This window comes from Scyliorhinus torazame, chromosome 31 (genome assembly GCF_047496885.1).
Source record: "Scyliorhinus torazame isolate Kashiwa2021f chromosome 31, sScyTor2.1, whole genome shotgun sequence".
In the NCBI taxonomy this organism is placed as follows: Eukaryota; Metazoa; Chordata; class Chondrichthyes; order Carcharhiniformes; family Scyliorhinidae; genus Scyliorhinus; species Scyliorhinus torazame.
The window spans coordinates 35,602,851-35,623,622 of record NC_092737.1 but is presented as its reverse complement, the minus strand read 5'-3'; the positions used below and the strand labels follow the sequence as shown (position 1 = coordinate 35,623,622).

Genomic DNA, 20,772 nt, shown 5'->3' with positions numbered 1-20,772 from the left:
CTGCGGAGATCGAGGAGGACGATCCGGCCGCCGAGACGGATGGACCTATGATGGCACTTCACCCCCGCCGGACTCCTTTTTAAACAGGGGGTGAATGTGATGAACGGTTACTGCCTTATCATCATGTAAGGTGATGTCCCCTTTAAGACCCTGGGGACTCCGCCTCTGGCTCCGCCCATCTGGGAGCCATACATAAAGGCCTGCCTCATGGTCTGTATAGCAGTCAGCTCTCGTCCATATCTGTAGCATAGTTATTAGCCTAATAAAGCCTTCTTTACAGTTTAATCTCTAAGCATCATTATTGAGGGTACCTCACTGTGTAAAAAACTTGCCTCGTACATCTCCTCTAAACCTTGCCCCTCTCACCTTAAACCTATGCCCCCTAGTAATTGACCCCTCTACCCTGGGGAAAAGCCTCTGACTATCCACTCTGTCTATGCCCCTCATAATTTTGTAGACCTCTATCAGGTCGCCCCTCAACCTCCTTCGTTCCAGTGAGAACAAACCGAGTTTATTCAACTGCTCCTCATAGCTAATGCCCTCCATACCAGGCAACATTCTGGTAAATCTCTTCTGCACCCTCTCTAAAGTCTCCACATCCTTCTGGTAGTGTGGCGACCATAATTGAACACTATACTCCAAGTGTGGCCTAACTAAGGTTCTATACAAACAAAGAACAAAGAACAAAGAAATGTACAGCACAGCAACAGGCCCTTCGGCCCTCCAAGCCCGTGCCGACCATACTGCCCGACTAAACTACAATCATCTACACTTCCTGGGTCCGTATCCTTCTATTCCCATCCTATTCATATATTTGTCAAGATGCCCCTTAAATGTCCCTATCGTCCCTCCTTCCACCACCTCCTCCGGTAGTGAGTTCCAGGCACCCACTACCCTCTGCGTAAAAAACTTGCCTCGTACATCTATTCTAAACCTTGCCCCTCTCACCTTAAACCTATGCCCCCTAGTAATTGACCCCTCTACCCTGGGGAAAAGCCTCTGACTATCCACTCTGTCTATGCCCCTCATAATTTTGTATACCTCTATCAGGTCGCCCCTCAACCTCCTTCGTTCCAGTGAGAACAAACCGAGTTTATTCAATCGCTCCTCATAGCTTATGCCCTCCATACCAGGCAACATTCTGGTAAATCTCTTCTGCACCCTCTCTAAAGCTTCCACATCCTTCTGGTAGTGTGGCGACCAGAATTGAACACTATACTCCAAGTGTGGCCTAACTAAGGTTCTATACAGCTGCAACATGACTTGCCAATTCTTATACTCAATGCCCCGGCCAATGAAGGCAAGCATGCCGTATGCCTTCTTGACTACCTTCTCCACCTGTGTTGCCCCTTTCAATGACCTGTGGACCTGTACTCCTAGATCTCTTTGACTTTCAATACTCTTGAGGGTTCTACCATTCACTGTATATTCCCTACCTGCATTAGCCCTTCCAAAATGCATTACCTCACATTTGTCCGGATTAAACTCCATCTGCCATCTCTCCGCCCAAGTCTCCAGACAATCTAAATCCTGCCGTATCCTCTGACAGTCCTCATCGCTATCCGCAATTCCACCAACCTTTGTGTCGTCTGCAAACTTACTAATCAGACCAGTTACATTTTCCTCCAAATCATTTATATATACTACAAACAGCAAAGGTCCCAACACTGATCCCTGTGGAACACCACTGGTCACAGCCCTCCAATTAGAAAAGCATCCCTCCATTGCTACCCTCTGCCTTCTATGGCCTAGCCAGTTCTGTATCCACCTTGCCAGTTCACCCCTGATCCCGTGTGACTTCACCTTTTGTACTAGTCTACCATGAGGGACCTTGTCAAAGGCCTTACTGAAGTCCATATAGACAACATCTACTGCCCTATCTGCATCAATCATCTTAGTGACCTCCTCGAAAAACTCTATCAAGTTAGTGAGACACGACCTCCCCTTCACAAAACCGTGCTGCCTCTCACTAATACGTCCATTTGCTTCCAAATGGGAGTAGATCCTGTCTCGAAGAATTCTCTCCAGTAATTTCCCTACCACTGAAGTAAGGCTCACCGGCCTGTAGTTCCCGGGATTATCCTTGCTACCCTTCTTAAACAGAGGAACAACATTGGCTATTCTCCAGTCCTCCGGGACATCCCCTGAAGACAGCTGCAACATGACTTGCCAATTCTTATACTCAATGCCCCGGCCAATGAAGGCCAGCATGCCGTATGCCTTCTTGACTACCTTCTCCACCTGTGTTGCCCCTTTCAGTGACCTGTGGACCTGTACTCCTAGGTCTCTTTGACTTTCAATACTCTTGAGGGTTCTACCATTCACTGTATATTCCCTACCTGCATTAGACCTTCCAAAATGCATTACCTCACATTTGTCTGGATTAAACTCCATCTGCCATCTCTCCGCCCAAGTCTCCAGACAATCTAAATCCTGCTGTATCCTCAGACAGTCCTCATCGCTATCCGCAATTCCACCAACCTTTGTGTCGTCTGCAAACTTACTAACATTATAACGTACATCGCATTTGAAGTTAAAACCTTTTGAAGCTGGCCAAAGCAGAGAAAGTTAGACTCAGGGGGGATAACACTAACATGACATTAGCTTAACCTGAAGATGACCCGGGTCGAATCAGAGAAAAAGTGCATCAGAAAAGACATGAAACCAAAAGAGTGCGAACTAAGGCACACAAATTTATGACATGTCAAGCAAAGCGAGAAAAATGCAGTCAGGGATGGCGAGCGAGGGAGGATGGAACTGCACTATCGCTGTCGAAGCAGAACCACTGATGTGGCCAGGTCAGGTTACAGACAGGTACAATACACAGTACCATACACAGGATTACAGGGCCACGTTACACACAACTATTATATAACTATGTACAATGCTAGGGAAGTACAGTGGTGTATCACCACATTCACCCCTTGTTTAGAAGGAAGTCCGGGGTGAAAATATGGAGTAGCAAACACAGTGAACAAACAGGGAGTAACGAACAGAGTCCATCAGGAGGTTCCGTGTCGTCAGCGGTCGAGACGAACGATGGGTTTGGTCGATCTCTTTGAACGTCGGAGCTGCGGCGCTGAGGTAGTGTCCGGCGGTATCCGTGTGGTCGGTGGTGCTGGGTCGCGAGGCGGCATGACGTCCCCCACCGCTTCGGCTGGCTCGAGGCGAGACTGCGGGATGACAGCGGCTGGCACGGAGTAGTAACAGGCCGAGGGATCGACGGGAGCAGAGAGGGAGTGGGGTGGAGGTTGCGGGGCGGGGGCGGCAGGAGCCCCAGAGGGGGCCAGGTCCTTGACGGAGACGGTCTCCTCACGCCCGTCGGGGTACGCTATGTCCGCGTACTGTGGGTTGGCGTGGAGGAGACGGACTCTCTCCACCAGGGGCTCCGCTTTAGATGTCCGCACGTGCTTGCGGAGCAGGACGTCTCCCGGGGACAGGAGCCAGGTCGGAAGCGATGTCACGGATGCCGATCTCCTGGAGAAGAGAAACATCCGCTCATGAGGGGTAGCATTCATCGCAGTACACAACAGGGACCGGATGGAGTGGAGTGCGGCCGGAGGGCCTCCTGCCAACGGGAGACGGGTAGGCCTTTGGACTTGAGGGCTAGCAGCACGGCCTTCCAAACAGTCGCGTTCTCCCTCTCCACCTGTCCGTTCCCCCGGGGGTTGTAGCTGGTCGTCCTGCTCGAGGCAACGCCCCTGGCGAGCAGGTACCGACGCAGCTCCTCGCTCATGAAGGAGGAGCCCCGGTCACTGTGAATGTAATCGGGATAACCGAACAGCATGAAGAGGTCGTGCAACGCTTTGATGACGGTGGCGGAGGTCGTGTCGGGGCAGGGAATGGCGAAGGGGAACCGCGAGTACTCGTCGATGACGTTGAGAAAGTACGTGTTGCGGTTGTGGGTGGGGAGGGGCCCTTTGAAGTCAATGCTGAGACGTTCAAAGGGGCGGGTGGCCTTGATTAGGTGCGCCTTGTCTGGCTTGTAGAATTGCGGCTTGCACTCCGCACAGACTTGGCAGTCCCTAGTCATGGCCTTGACCTCCTCGACTGAGAAGGGCAGGTTGTGGCCCTTGGTGTAGTGGTAAAACCGCCTGACGCCCGGGTGACAGAGGTCATTATGTAGTGCCCGCAGTCGGTCATCCTGTGCATTGGCACAAGTACTATGGGACAGGGCATCAGGAGGATCATTGAGCTTACCTGGCCGGTATAAGATACTATAATTGTAGGTGGAGAGTTCGATCCTCCACCGTAATATCTTATCATTTTTGATTTGACCTCGTTGTTTGTTGTCGAACATGAACGCAACTGATCGTTGGTCAGTAACGAGGGTAAATGGTTTTCCGGCCAGGTAGTGCCTCCAGTGCCGGACGGCTTCCACTATGGCTTGTGCCTCCTTCTCAACAGAGGAGTGGCTGATCTCGGGGCCTTGGAGTGTGCGGGAAAAGAAGGCGATGGGCCTGCCCGCCTGGTTGAGGGTGGCACCCAGGGCAAAGTCGGAGGCATCGCTCTCGACTTGGAATGGTGCAGACTCGTCTACCGCATGCATGGCGGCTCTGGCGATAGCGGTTTTTAGGAGGTGGAAGGCCTGGCAGGCCTCGGGCGGGAGGGGGAATGAGGGGGAACGGAGGAGGGGTCGGGCCTTGTCAGCGTACTCGGGCACCCACTGGGCATAGTAGGCAAAGAACCCGAGGCATCGCCTCAGTTCTTTGGGGCAGGTGGGAATGGGGAGTTCGAGAAGGGGGCGCAGACGGTCGGGATCGGGGCCGAGGACACCGTTCTCCACCACGTAGCCGAGTATGGCGAGGCGGGTGGTGCCGAAAACACATTTTGCCTCGTTGTACGTGAGATTGAGGCGTTTGGCAGTTTGGAGGAATTTAGTGAGGTTGACGTCATGGTCCTGCTGGTTGTGGCCGCAGATGGTGACGTTGTCCAGATAGGGGAAGGTAGCCCGCAGTCTGTTCTGGTCCACCATTCGGTCCATCTCCCGTTGGAAGACCGAGACTCCATTGGTGACGCCAAAGGGTACCCTAAGAAAGTGGTAGAGGCGGCCGTCCGCCTCGAAGGCCGTGAGGTTACGGTCCTCCGGGCGGATAGGGAGCTGGTGGTAGGCGGATTTCAAGTCTATGGTGGAGAACACCCGGTACTGTGCAATCCGGTTGACCATGTCAGATATGCGGGGGAGGGGATACACATCAAGCAGCGTGTACCGGTTGATGGTCTGACTGTAGTCAATGACCATGCGGTGTTTCTCGCCAGACTTGACTACCACCACTTGGGCTCGCCAGGGGCTGGTGCTGGGAGCAATGATCTTTTCCGAGAGAAGGCGCTTAATCTCCGCTCGAATGAATTGGCGGTCCCCGAAACTGTAACGTCGACTTTTAGTAGCCACGGGCTTGCAGTCGGGGGTGAGATTAGCAAACAGTGAAGGGGGGGGGGGATCCTGAGCGTGGAGAGACTACAGGTGGGACCCGGGGGGGGGGGGGGGATCAGGGAAGAACTGGGGGTTGGAGACCGTGAGGGGGGGGGAGGGGGCCGTTAAAATGCAAGGTGAGGCTGCGCAGGTGGCATTGGAAGTCCAGGCCGAGGATCGCGGCGGCGCAGAGGTGAGGGAGGACCATGAATTTGAAATCCTGGAACACCGCACCGTTCACTGAGAGGGTGACGACGCAGTAGCCCGAAACCTCGGCCGACTGGGAGTTGGAGGCCATGGAAATATGCCTGCGCGTGGGTAGTACCTTGAGGGAGCAGCGACGCACGGTGTCCGGGTGGAGGAAGCTCTCCGTGCTGCCGCTGTCGAAGAGGCAGGTAACAGTGAAACGATTTACCTGAACCTCCATGGTGGATCTGGCGAGCGGATGCGGTCGGTCCTGGTCGAGGACGATGGATGCGATGGTGGAGCTGTTGGAGAAGGGTGCCGGATCCGGGGAGCGGCCTGCGGAAGAAGGCGGCGGCGCCCGGGCGTCGTAGGCTGCTGTTGGAGGCCAGGTTGCTGTCGTTGGCTGCATCTCCGTTGTTTGCAGCATTTCGGTCGGGTGCGCAGGACCGGAAGTGGCGTACGGCGGACCGGAAGTGAAGGAAGCCGGGCCGGGGATAATCAAAGATGGCGGCGCCCATGCATCGCACGTGTCGCATAGCGAGCCGGGAACGGAGGATGGCGGCACCCAGGAGTAGCAGGCCGAGGCAGCGGTGGAGCGGCAGACGTTTGCAAAATGGCCTTTCTTGCCACAGGCTGAACAGGTAGCATCTCTAGCAGCGCAGCGTTTCCTGGGGTGTTTTGCCTGGCCACAAAAGTAACACTGGGGCCCAGGCCTTATTTTTACTGCTGGTGTGGCTGGGTGGGCCGTGACTTGCAGGGGTTGTTGCTGGCCGGGCGGCAGGGAGGTAGCGGCCACGTTGGGAACGTGGGCAGGCGCATAGGAAGTTCGGGCAGGCGTGTAGGACGCATTATTGTCGTAGGCTGCCTGTTGGGCCTCTGCCATAGTGACTGCCGTGTCCAGAGACAGGGTAGTTTGTGCCAGAAGGAGTTGGCGAATCGGGACGGAAGCGATGCCGGCTACAAAGGCATCGAGCGCCAGGGCCTCAGTGTTCTGCTCAGCGGAGACTGCTGGCGCGTTGCAGGTGAGCGCGAGGGCACGGAGGTCCCGAACGAACACGGATAGGGGTTCACCCGGCTGCTGGTGCCGGGAGGCGAGGCGGTGGTGGGCGTGAATAGAATTAACAGTTCGTGCATACCGGCTTTTGAGCTTCACGATGGCATCGGCGTAGGTCGTTGTTCCCGTGATGAGGTCGAAAAGCCCGTAGTCGAGCCGTGAGCACAGGAGGTTGAGTCGGTCAGCGTCCGTTTTGGCGAAGGCGGAGGATGCTTCCAGGTAGGCCTCGAAACACCGGAGCCAGCAGTTGAAAAGGTGGTCCGCGCGTGGAGCGTGGGGATCGAGCGAGAGCTTGTCGGGTTTCAGAGCAGCCTCCATTATAACTGTAGTGTATTAAATTGATGCACTAAGCGTCAAGAACCACACAGACATGTGAGACTTTAACCAAGGCTTTAATACACTACATAGGAAGCTTACCCGACACAGACGACCCCAGACAAAATGGGTCAGGTCTCAGAAGCAGGGTCTTATACCCAACTCCCGGGGGAGTGGCCAAGGCGGAGCTCTCCGTGGCCAGGTCAGGTTACATACAGGTGACCGAACCTCTACAGAGCTACGGTACAATACACAGTACCATACACAGGATTACAGGGCCACGTTACACACAACTATTATATAACTATGTACAATGCGAGGGAAGTACAGGGTGTATCACCACAACCACACTTCTATACTGCTAAAATTTAGCCTACTAAATGTCATGCAGACAGTCTGAAGGGTGCTAGGTGCAAAGGTTAAGGGGCCCCAAATGGCTATAAAAACTGGGGGAAATGAGCAGATAATCAGAAGAGCATCTTCCTCGGTGATGGGACGAGCAGCATCGACAGACCGAGCAGCCCAGAGAACTCAGCAGAAAGCTAAAAGCTAAAGAACACTGATTGTCAAGAGAGACTTGAAAGTCTGCAACTGGTCCGAACAAGAAAAGATCTTTCTCCCTTTCTGTAAAAGTAGTCTCTTTTAACTTGAAAATAAAGTTAAGTTCAAATTGATAACCTGAAAGAGCGGTTATCATTATTCTCTTTCACGTTAATTTACTTCACTTAGCAAGCTGGACCCGTGTTTAAGTTACTCAATGGTAAGTAGCTAAAATTCTTCTACGAAGATACGAGTTATACCGGGGGATAACTTGAAACACTAGTTTGACCCGAACAACACTCGCCTGAGTCTGAGTCTGAGTCGGGGAATGAGAATCCCCGCTCACCATTGAGAATAAATCGGCCCTTTTTGGTATAGGGGGAATTCTAAGAATAGTGGTGAGGTAAAAACGACAGCCCCCCCAGCCCCCCCCCCTCCTCCTCTCTCTCTCTCTCCCCCCCCGCCCCCCCCCCCCCCCCCCCCCCCCACACACAACACAATTCCCCTGTGTGTTTCGAGACAGGGGCAGGTCTGCGTTCAATAACTTCCCTGGTCGCCCTGCTACTTTCTGAAAGGTACCCGATTCTGAGGGGGTTTGACGGGTGGACACGGAGAGGTTGTTCCAGAATCTCGGGGAATCTAGAACACGGGGACACAGTCTCCGGATTAAGGGGGGGGGGGGGCGGCCATTTTGGGACTGAGATGAGGAGAAATTTCTTCACTCAACAGGGCTGTGCATCTTAAATTCTCCGCCCCAGAGGATTGTGGGTGCCCGTCGCCGATAGATTGAAGGGTCCGCCTGTCTCAGAGTGCGGGAGTGCGACCAGCGAAGCCACAACGCGGGGGCGATTCTCCAAAATGGAGACGATTCAACGTGGCGTCGGTGTTAAGGGGCCGGCCTTGCAGGGAAGTAGGCCCGGGGGTGGGGGGGGGGGATCCTCCGCACCTCGGAGGATCGCGCGCCGGCGTCGGGGCGTCGGGGCCCGGCAGGGGGCTCGGAGAATCGCCCTCCCCTTGTCCGTCCATACGTAGCTAAAGAACTATTCATCAAAGTCGATTCATCATGAGTCGATTTCAGCGGGAGCGGAGCAGGCCAGTCGATTTCAGCGGGAGCGGAGCGCAAGTGATTTCTGGGAGGTAAGTTTCTCCTTTAAAAACACTTGTCTTTGCAGGAGCAGGCCAGTCGATTTCAGCGGGAGCGGAGCAGGCCAGTCGATTTCAGCGGGAGCGGAGCGCAAGTGATTTCTGGGAGACCTTCACAGGAGCAGGCTGGTCAATTTCAGCGGTAAACACTTACCTGGTCCCGTTTTCGGTCCCTCTTTGCTGTTTTTAAAAAAAATTTAGTGTTTAAGGCGGGAACAGGAAGTTCGACCCGCGGACGTCTGGGAAGACCCTCACCAATAAATTCTGGTGGAGAGGAAACCCGAGACACTACACGTGTAGTGTCTCCCACCCGCCCTCCTCCTCTAACCTAATAATAAAACCCATTGGTCTGAGGTAAGTACCATATTTTATTATTATTATTATTTTTTTGTTTAATTTAATTTAGTTGTTAGCCAGATCTTGGTAGAAAGTTAGAGGGATGGCAGGGAAGGGAGTGCAATGTTCCTCCTGCAGGATGTTTGAGGTGAGGGATGCCGTTAGTTTCCCTGCTGATTTTACCTGCAGGAAGTGCTGCCATCTCCAGCTCCTCCAAGACCGAGTTAGGGAACTGGAGCTGGAGTTGGAAGAACTTCGGATCATTCGGGAGGCAGAAGGGGTCATAGATAGCAGCTTCAGGGAATTAGTTACACCAAAGATTGGAGATAGGTGGGTAACTGAAAGAGGGACTGGGAAGAAGCAGTCAGTGCAGGGATCCCCTGCGGTCGTTCCCCTGAGAAACAAGTATACCGCTTTGGATACTTGTGGGGGGGGGGGACTTACCAGGGGTAAGCCATGGGGTACGGGCCTCTGGCACGGAGTCTGTCCCTGTTGCTCAGAAGGGAAGGGGGGAGAGGAGCAGAGCATTAGTAATTGGGGACTCGATAGTCAGGGGCACAGATAGGAGATACTGTGGGAGCATGAGAAACTCACGTTTGGTATGTTGCCTCCCAGGTGCAAGGGTACGTGATGTCTCGGATCGTGTTTTCCGGGTCCTTGGGGGGAGGGGGAGCAGCCCCAAGTCGTGGTCCACATTGGCACTAACGACATAGGTAGGAAAGGGAACAGGGATGTCAGGCAGGCTTTCAGGGAGCTAGGATGGAAGCTCAGAACTAGAACAAACAGAGTTGTTATCTCTGGGTTGTTGCCCGTGCCACGTGATAGCGAGATGAGGAATAGGGAGAGAGAGCAATTAAACACGTGGCTACAGGGATGGTGCAGGCGGGAGGGATTCAGATTTCTGGATAACTGGGGCTCTTTCTGGGGAAGGTGGGACCTCTACAGACGGGATGGTCTACATCTGAACCTGAGGGGCACAATATCCTGGGGGGGAGATTTGTTAGTGCTCTTTGGGGGGGTTTAAACTAATGCAGCAGGGGCTGGGAACCTGGATTGTAGTTTTAGGGTAAGGGAGAATGAGAGTATAGAGGTCAGGAGCACAGATTTGACGTTGCAGGAGGGGGCCAGTGTTCAGGTAGGTGGTTTGAAGTGTGTCTACTTCAATGCCAGGAGTATACGAAATAAGGTAGGGGAACTGGCAGCATGGGTTGGTACCTGGGACTTCGATGTTGTGGCCATTTCGGAGACATGGATAGAGCAGGGACAGGAATGGATGTTGCAGGTTAGTAAGCTCAGAGAAGGAGGCAAAAGAGGGGGAGGTGTGGCGCTGCTAGTCAAGAGCAGTATTACGGTGGCGGAGAGGATGCTAGATGGGGACTCATCTTCCGAGGTAGTATGGGCTGAGGTTAGAAACATGAAAGGAGAGGTCACCCTGTTGGGAGTCTTCTATAGGCCTCCAAATAGTTCTAGGGATGTAGAGGAAAGGATGGCGAAGATGATCCTGGATAAGAGCGAAAGTAACAGGGTAGTTATTATGGGAGACTTTAACTTTCCAAATATTGACTGGAAAAGATATAGTTCGAGTACATTAGATGGGTCGTTTTTTGTACAGTGTGTGCAGGAGGGTTTCCTGAAACAATATGTTGACAGGCCAACAAGAGGTGAGGCCACGTTGGATTTGGTTTTGGGTAATGAACCAGGCCAGGTGTTGGATTTGGAGGTAGGAGAGCACTTTGGGGACAGTGACCACAATTCAGTGACGTTTACGTTAATGATGGAAAGGGATAAGTATACACCGCAGGGCAAGAGTTATAGCTGGGGGAAGGGCAATTATGATGCCATTAGACGTGACTTGGGGGGGATAAGGTGGAGAAGTAGGCTGCAAGTGTAGGGCACACTGGATAAGTGGGGCTTGTTCAAGGAACAGCTACTGCGTGTTCTTGATAAGTACGTACCGGTCAGACAGGGAGGAAGGCGTCGAGCGAGGGAACCGTGGTTTACCAAAGAAGTGGAATCTCTTGTTAAGAGGAAGAAGGAGGCCTATGTGAAGATGAGGTGTGAAGTTTCAGTTGGGGCGATGGATAGTTACAAGGTAGCGAGGAAGGATCTAAAGAGAGAGCTAAGACGAGCAAGGAGGGGACATGAGAAGTATTTGGCAGGTAGGATCAAGGAAAACCCAAAAGCTTTCCATAGGTATGTCAGGAATAAGCGAATCATAGAGGTTTCATAGAATTTACAGTGCAGAAGGAGGCCATTCGGCCCATCGAGTCTGCACCGGCTCTTTGAAAGAGCACCCTACCTAAGTCCACACCTCCACCCTATCCCCATAACCCAGTAACCCCACCCAACACTAAGGGCAATTTTGGACACTAAGGGCAATTTAGCATGGCCAATCCACCTAACCTGCACATCTTTGGACTGTGGGAGGAAACCGGAGCCCCCGGAGGAAACCCACGCACACACGGGGAGAACGTGCAGACTCCACACAGACAGAATGACTAGGGAAAGAGTAGGACCAGTCAAGGACAGGGATGGGAAATTGTGTGTGGAGTTTGAAGAGATAGGCGAGATACTAAATGAATATTTTTTGTCAGTATTCACTCAGGAAAAAGATAATGTTGTGGAGGAGAATGCTGAGACCCAGGCTAATAGAATAGATGGCATTGAGGTACGTAGGGAAGAGGTGTTGGCAATTCTGGACAGGCTGAAAATAGATAAGTCCCCGGGTCCTGATGGGATTTATCCTAGGATTCTCTGGGAGGCCAAGGAAGAGGTTGCTGGGACCTTTGGCTTTGATTTTTATGTCATCATTGGCTACAGGAATAGTGCCAGAGGACTGGAGGATAGCAAATGTGGTCCCTTTGTTCAAAAAGGGGAGCAGAGACAACCCCGGCAACTATAGACCGGTGAGCCTTACGTCTGTAGTGGGTAAAGTCTTGGAGGGGATTATAAGAGACAAGATTTATAATCATCTAGATACGAATAATATGATCAGGGATAGTCAGCATGGCTTTGTGAAGGGTAGGTCATGCCTCACAAACCTTATCGAGTTCTTTGAGAAGGTGACTGAACAGGTAGACGAGGGTAGAGCAGTTGATGTGGTGTATATGGATTTCAGCAAAGCGTTTGATAAGGTTCCCCACAGTAGGCTATTGCAGAAAATACGGAGGCTGGGGATTGAGGGTGATTTAGAGATGTGGATCAGAAATTGGCTAGCTGAAAGAAGACAGAGGGTGGTGGTTGATGGGAAATGTTCAGAATGGAGTTCAGTTACAAGTGGAGTACCACAAGGATCTGTTCTGGGGCCGTTGCTGTTTGTCATTTTTATCAATGACCTAGAGGAAGGCGCAGAAGGGTGGGTGAGTAAATTTGCAGACGATACTAAAGTCGGTGGTGTTGTCGATAGTGTGGAAGGATGTAGCAGGTTACAGAGGGATATAGATAAGCTGCAGAGCTGGGCTGAGAGGTGGCAAATAGAGTTTAATGTAGAGAAGTGTAAGGTGATTCACTTTGGAAGGAATAACAGGAATGCGGAATATTTGGCTAATGGTAAAGTTCTTGGAAGTGTGGATGAGCAGAGGGATCTAGGTGTCCATGTACATAGATCCCTGAAAGTTGCCACCCAGGTTGATAGGGTTGTGAAGAAGGGGACTCGATAGTCAGGGGCACAGATAAACTCACGTTTGGTATGTTGCCTCCCAGGTGCAAGGGTACGTGATGTCTCGGATCGTGTTTTCCAGGTCCTTGGGGGGAGGGGGAGCAGCCCCAAGTCGTGGTGGTCCATAGAGTGTTGGCCTTTATTGGTAGAGGGAGTGAGTTCCGGAGTGATGAGGTCATGTTGCAGCTGTACAGAACTCTGGTACGGCCGCATTTGGAGTATTGTGTACAGTTCTGGTCACCGCATTATAGGAAGGACGTGGAGGCTTTGGAGCGGGTGCAGAGGAGATTTACCAGGATGTTGCCTGGTATGGAGGGAAAATCTTATGAGGAAAGGCTGATGGACTTGAGGTTGTTTTCGTTGGAGAGAAGAAGGTTAAGAGGAGACTTAATAGAGGCATACAAAATGATCAGGGGGTTAGATAGGGTGGACAGTGAGAGCCTTCTCCCGCGGATGGAAATGGCTAGCACGAGGGGACATAGCTTTAAACTGAGGGGTAATAGATATAGGACAGAGGTCAGAGGTAGGTTCTTTACGCAAAGAGTGGTGAGGCCGTGGAATGCCCTACCTGCTACAGTAGTGAACTCGCCAACATTGAGGGCATTTAAAAGTTTATTGGATAAACATATGGATGATAATGGCATAGTGTAGGTTAGATGGCTTTTGTTTCGGTGCAACATCGTGGGCCGAAGGGCCTGTACTGCGCTGTATTGTTCTATGTTCTATGTTCTAAAGTGGGGCAGCAGGGAAGCTGCTGGAGTCGTATCCCAGGGGCTGGGCCTGTGGGGGTGGGTGGGGGTGGGTTCGAACCTTACCACAGCTGCCTGTGGAATTCAAATCCAGGTTTTCGAATGAACAATTAGGGAACCCTCCCAGTATTCAGGTGAGCAGCTGAAACGCCGCAGCTTAACAGGCTGCGAATGAAGGGCTGGAAAATAGTGTTTGAAGGCTGTTGCAGTCTCGATAGGCCTCACGTTCTCTCTCTGTGCTGCAATACTTTCGAACATGTTTTAATTAATTTACGGGATGTGTGTGTCGCTGGTTAGGCCCATCCCTAATTGCCCCCTTGAGAAGGTGGTGGGTGAGCCGCCTTCTTGAACCCGTTGCAGTCTGTGAGGTGTAGGTACACCCGCTGTGCTGTTAGGGAGGGAGTTCCAGGGTGTTGCCCCGGCGACAGTGAAGGAACGGCCGATATATTTCCCAGTCGGGGTGGGGAGTGACTCGGAGGGGAACCTCCAGGTGGTGGGGTTCCCAGGTATCTGCTGCTCTTGTCCTTCTAGATGGTAGAGGGGGTGGGTTTGGAAGATGCTGCCTGAGGAGCCTTGGTGAGTTACTGCAGTGCATCTTGTAGACCGTACACACGGCTGTCACTGTGCGTCGGGGGGGGGGAGGGAGTGAATGTTTGTGGAAGGGGGAGCAATCAAGCGGGGCTGCTTTGTCCTGGGTGGTGTCGAGCTTCTTGAGTGTTGTTGGAGCTGCGCTCATCCAGGCAAGTGGAGAGTATTCCATCACACTCCTGACTTGTGTCTTGGAGATGGTGGACAGACTTTGCGGGGGGGGGGGGGTGGTCAGGAGGTGAGTTACTCTCTGCAGGATTCCCAGCCTCTGACCTGCCCTGGTAGCCACAGTATTAATGTGGCTGGGTCCAGTTCAGTTTCTGATCAATGGTCACCCCCAGGATGTTGATTGTGGGGATTCAGCGATGGTGATGCCATCGAATGTCAAGGGGGCGATGGTTAGATCCTCTCTTGTAGGAGATGGTCATTGTCTGGCACTTGTGTGACGCGAATGTAACTTGCTACTTGTCAGCCCCGAGCCTGGATATTGTCCAGGTCTCGCTGCATTTGGACAGGGACTGCTTCATAATCCGAGGAGTCGCGAATGGTGCTGAGGGAATAGTGTAGATGGGCTTTAGAGTGGTTTCACAGGTCGGCGCAACATTGAGGGCCGAAGGGCCTGTACTGCGCTGTAATGTTCTATGTTCTACATTGTGCAGTCATCTGCAAACACCCCCAGTTCTGACCTTATGATAGATGGGAGGTCATTGATGAAGCAGCTGAAGATGGCTGGGCCGAGGACACGACCCTGAGGAACTCCTGCAGTGATGTCCTGGAACTGAGATGATTGACCTCCAACCACCAGGAACATCTTCCTTTGTGCCGGGTATGATTCCAACCAGCGGGGAGTTTCCCCCTGATTCCCACTGACTCCAGTTTAGCTCGGGCCCCTTGATGGCCCTATTGGTCCTAATTCCACTGACTAGAATTGAAAGCTCGTTTCGGTAATGGTGACCATGGCAACTATCATCAACTGTCCTAAAGACCCATCCGGTTCACTGGTGCCCTTCAGGGAAGGAAATCTGCCGTCCGATCCCCGGTCTGGCCTACATGTGACTCCAGGCCCCCCACACAGCAATGCGGGTGACTCTGAAATGGCCGAGGGGGTCCACTCAGTTCCTGCAAGGGTAATTAGGGATGGGCAACAAATTTGTCCCATGTAAGACCATAAGGCAGAGGAGCAGAAATAGGCCATTCGGCCCATCAAGGCTGCTCCGCCATTCAACCGTGGATGATGTGTTTCTAATCCCCATTCTCCTGCCTACGCCCCATAATGGAGGTTGAGGGGTGGCCTGCTAGAGGTCTACAAGATTATGAGGGGCATGGACAGAGTGGATGGGCAGGCACTCTTTCCCAGGGTGGAGGGGTCAGTCACCAGGGGGCACAGGTTTAAGGTCCGTGGGGCAAGGTTTAGAGGAGATGTGCGAGGCAGGTTTTTTACACAGAGGGTGGTGAGTGTCTGGAACGCGTGGCCAGGGGAGGCTGTGGAAACAGATACATTAACGGCGTTCAAAAGGCATCTTGACAAACACATGGATAGGACGGGTATAGAGGGACACGGCACAAGGAAGTGCTGAGGGTTTTGGGTTCGACGGGCAGCATGGTCGGCGCAGTTAATTAATTAATAATAATGATTATTATTAGAGTCAGAGATGTTTACAGCACGGAAACAGGCCCTTCGGCCCGGCTGGTCCATGCCGTCCAGTTTCTATCACTGAGCTGGTCCCGCATTTGTCCCATATCCCTCTCCACCCACCCTGCCCATGGAACTGTCTAACTGAAGGACAGAATTGTACCCGCCTCTCCCACTGCCTCTGGCAGCTCGTTCCAGACACTCAGCACCCTCTGTGTGAAAACATTGCCCCTCTGGTCTCCTTTTGTATCTCTCCCCTCTCACCTTTAACCTCTGCCCTCTCGTTCTAGACTCCTCTACCTTTGGGAAAAGATGTTGACTATCTACCTTATCGATGCCCCTCATTATTTTATAGACCTCTATAAGATCACCCCTAAGCCTCCTACGCTCCAGGGAAAAAAGTCCCAGCCTATCCAGCCTCTCCTTATAACTCAAACCATCAAGTCCCGGCAACATCCGAGTAAATCTTTTCTGCGCTCTTTCTAATTTAATAATATCCTTTCTATAATAGGGTGACCAGAACTGCACACAGTATTCCAAGTGTGGCCGTACCAATGTCTTGTACAACTTCAACAAGACGTCCCAACTCCTGTATTCAATGTTCTGACCAATGAAACCAAGCATGCCGAATGCCTTCTTCACCACCCTGTCCACCTGCGACTCCACCTTCAAGGAGCTGTGAACCTGTACCCCTCGATCTCTTTGTTCTGTAACTCTTCCCAGCTCCCTACCATTAACTCTGGAGGTCCTGCCCTGATTTGATCGACCAAAATGCACCGCCTCACATTTATCCAAATTAAACTGCATCTGCCATTCATCGGCCCACTGGCCCAATTGATCAAGATCCTGTTGCAATCTTATATAACCTTCTTCACTGCCCACTATGCCACCAATCTTGGTGTCATCTGCAAACTTACTAACCATGCCTCCTGCATTCTCATCCAAATCATTAATCGATATAACATAACAGTGGGCCCAGCACCGATCCCTGAGGCACACCGCTGGTCACAGGCCTCCAGTTTGAAAAACAGCCCTCCACAACCACCCTTTGGCTTCTGTCGTCCAGCCAATTTTGTATCCAATTGGCCACCTCACCCTGGGTTCTGTAAGATTTAACCTTATGCAACAACCTACCATGCGGTCCCTTGTCAAAGGCCTTGCTAAAGTCCATGGAGACAATGTTCACTGCACTCTCCTCATCTTGGTTACCCATTACAAAAACTCAATCAAATTGGTGAGACATGGGGCGGGAGTCTCCCCTACCCGGCGGGGCGGGGGTCCCGGCGGGATGGGGTGGCGGGAACCACTCCGGTGTCGGGCCGCCCCAAAGGTGCGGATTTCTCCGCACTTTTAGGGGCCAAGCCCTCACCTTGAGGGGCTAGGCCCGCGCCGGAGTGATTTCCGCCCCGCCGGCTGGCGGGAAAGGCCTTCTCCGGGCGGCGCATGCGCGGGAGCGTCAGCGGCCGCCCACGGCATCCCCGCGCATGCGCAGGGGAGGGGGTCTCTTCCGCCTCCGCCACAGTGAAGACCATGGCGAAGGCGGAAGGAAAAGAGTGCCCCCACGGCACAGGCCCGCCCGCTGATCGGTGGGCCCCGATCGCGGGCCAGGCCACCGTGGGGGCACCCCCCCCCCCGCCCCCCCCGGGCCAGATCGCTCCCCCCACCCCCCCCCCCCCAGGACCCCGGAGCCCGCCCGCGTCGCCTTGTCCCGCCGTTCAAAAGATGGTTTAATCCACGCTGGCGGGACAGGCATTCCAGCAGCGGGACTTCGGCCCATCGGCGCGGCGTGATTCCCGCCCCCCCCCCCCCCCCCCCCCCGAATCTCTGGTGGCGGAGAATTCGGGACACGGCGGGGACGGGATTCACGCCAGCCCCCGGCGATTCTCCGACCCGGTGGGGGGTCAGAGAATCCCGCCCCTGATTTTCCCCTTACAAAGCCATGCTGACTTTCCCTAATTAACCCTTACCTGTCTAAATGCCTGTAGGTCCTGTCTCTCAGAATACCTTCTAACAATTTCCCCAACACGGCCGTTTCTTCGCGCGTGTGGATAAGGTGGTAAAGAAGGCAGACGGCATGCTGACATTGAATATAAAAATTTGCAAGTCATGTTGCAACTGTACAGGACCATAGTTAGACCCCATTTGGAATATTGCGCACAATTCTGGTCGCCTACACTACCAGAAGGGTGTGGAGGCTTTGGAGAGGGTACAGAAGCGGTTTACCGGGATGTTGCCTGGTGTGGAGGGCATTAGCTATGACGAGAGGTTGGATAAACTCGGTCTGTTCTCACTGGAATGACGGAGGTTGAGGGGCGACCAGATAGAGATCTACAAGATTTGAGGGGCATGGCGGAGTGGATAGTCAGAGGCTCTTTCCCAGGGTAGGAGAGTCAAGTACTGGGGGACATCGGTTTAAAGTGGGTGGGGAAAGTTTAGAACAGACGTGCGAGGCAAGTTTCTTTCCACAGAGGGTGGTAAATGTATGGAACGCGCTGGCTGGGGAGGGGGTGGGAGCGGGTACGATAGCGGCATTTAAGGGGCATCTAGAGAAATATATGAATAGGGCACGCCAATCCCGGTGTCAAGCTCATACCCAACCCAACACATGGCCGATCTACCAATGAAGTAGGAACCATCTTTACACATGGCGACCAAAGGCGGCCATTTTGTTTCCCCTCAGCGAGCTAACCCGGCTTCCCCCGCGGTGAGAAAAGCCCCCCCCCCCCCCCCTCCCAGCCGCAACAGCCGGCCTCTTTCCAGTTGACCTCCCGAGGAGCCATTTTGTGTGTTGGGGGGGGGGGGGGGGGGGGCGGCGAGGCAACAGGAAGCTTACATCTGCTTCAGCAGAATTCCCGTTGGTGCTGATTCAGAGAGTTCCCGAGACGGGGAAGGCGCCCCCCCCCCCCCCCCCCAGGATCAGGGCATGTCACGGGACGCCCTCAGCTCATCGGGAGCACTGCTAATGGTAGGTGGGGGCCGGTGGAGGAATAGTCATTTGGGGGGGGGGGGGTGCAGTTACGTTCTGGGCTGGCCAGAGTTCTGAATGATTTCGAGTTTTAGGTTGTTTGGGGAATATTTACCTTGAATCGGTTCTGGAAAATTATGGCCTCATTGAGAATAATTTAATTTCTTCGCTACATCTATGTCTTACTTGCGTCTGTTCCTGAGGTGTGCTGGTGGGCCCGAGTCTGGGCCTAGCCCTCCCTCACAATGAGGTAGCACAATGGAGGATGACCTCACCTGCTTATTAGCTCACCTCTGATGCTTCGTCAAGGCATTTGGCCTTGTCTCTCTCTCTCTCTCTCTCTCCCCCCCACCCCCAACCCCCCCCCCCCCCCCCCACCCCTCTCTCTCCAATTCTGGCCTCTCGCGCATCCCGCCCACCCTGAATCCCCACGGCTCGGCCAATCGACGGCCCTGTCGACGGCTGCCTGCTTGGGGGTGGGTGGGGGGGGGGGGGGGTGACCCTAAGCTCTGGAATTCCCACCCTGGAACACTCCACCCCTCTCTCTCTCTCTCTCTCTCTCCCTCCTTCTCTCCGTCTTCTCACGGAGGTTTTGCTGGAACTGTCCAAAGCGTTGGTTAGGCCACAGCGAGAGTATTGTGAGCAGTTCTGGAATCCACATTACAGGAGGGATGTGATAGCCACTGGAAAGGCTGCAGAGGAGATTTACCAGGATGCTGCCTGGGCTGGAGAGTGTTAGTTATGGAGAGAGATTGGATAGACTGGGGTTGTTGTCCTTGGAGCAGAGGAGACTGAGGGAGGGGCGTGATGGAGATGTATAAAATTATGAGGGGCACAGAGAGAGTCGACAGGAAGAAACGTTTCCCCTTGGCGGAGGGCTCAATGACCAGGGGGCAGAGATTTAAGGTGAGGGGGCAGAGATTTAAGGTGAGGGGCTCCGGGAGGTTTAGAGGGGATGTGAGGAAAAACCTTTTCCCCCAGTAAGAATGAACAACACCTCCTCCACAATAGTCCTCAATACCGGGGCCCCGCAAGGCTGCGTTCTTAGCCCCCTACTACACTCCCTGTACACACACGACTGCGTGGCAAAATTTGGTTCCAACTCCATCTACAAGTTTGCTGACGATACGACCAAAGTGGGCCGGATCTCGAATAACGATGAGTCAGAATACAGGCGGGAGATAGAGAACCTAGTGGAGTGGTGTAGCGACAACAATCTCCCCCTCAATGTTGTTGTGTTGGGTGTTCTGCTACACAGACAAACCAACACGGTTGCGGATGGTACAACTCTGTTTTATTACTAACAATATTAACAATGGTAAACTGGTTACTGTGGTTCGTTCACTACCCTCTAACCTGTGGACCCAGCCCTAACACTATCTTGGAGAAGCACTCAGCACATGGTGAATGTCTGAGTGGCTTGCTGTGAGCTCTGTGCCCTGAGCTGTCTCCTGCTGGAATGCCCAAGAAGTGTTGTGTTCCCTGTTTTGTACTGTGTATGCTCTTGCCTGTGATTGGCTGTGGTGTTGTGTGTGTGTTGATTGGTCCGTTGATCTGTCCATCAGTGTGTATGTATGTTTGCACCATGATGTTTACCTGAATATTATGACAAATGCCAGCAAAACTAAAGAGCTGGTCATTGACTTCAGGAAGCAAAGTACTGGACACACCCCTCTCAGCATCAACGGGGCCGAGGTGGAGATGGTTAGCAGTTTCAAATTCCTAGGGGTGCACATCTCCAAAAATCTGTCCTGGTCCACCCACGTCGACGCTACCACCAAGAAAGCACAACAGCGCCTATACTTCCTCAGGAAACTAAGGAAATTCGGCATGTCCACATTGACTCTTACCAACTTTTACAGATGCACCATAGAAAGCATCCTATCGGGCTGCATCACAGCCTGGTCTGGCAACTGCTCGGCCCAGGACCGCAAGAAACTTCCGAGAGTCGTGAACACAGCCCAGTCCATCACACGAACCTGCCTCCCATCCATTGACTCCATCTACACCTCCCGCTGCCTGGGGAAAGCGGGCAGCATAATCAAAGATCCCTCCCACCCGGCTTACTCAGTCTTCCAACCTCTTCCATCGGGCAGGAGATACAGAAGTCTGAGAACACGCACGAACAGACTCAAAAACAGCTTCTTCCCCGCTGTCACCAGACTCCTAAATGACCCTCTTATGGACGGACC

At 53.0% G+C, this 20,772-nt stretch overlaps 1 protein-coding gene across 2 annotated transcripts in view; it reads right to left on the bottom strand.

The window, feature by feature from the left end:
* The window catches only part of LOC140404611 (rhomboid-related protein 4-like), a 244,167-nt gene extending 225,389 nt beyond the window's left edge, over window positions 1-18,778 (bottom strand). For both annotated transcript variants that reach the window (XM_072493212.1, XM_072493213.1), the window contains exon 1: window positions 18,696-18,778. The gene's annotated coding sequence lies outside the window, so the exon portion shown is untranslated. The remainder of the gene's footprint in view (window positions 1-18,695) is intronic.
* Between the last annotated feature and the right edge of the window lie 1,994 nt (window positions 18,779-20,772).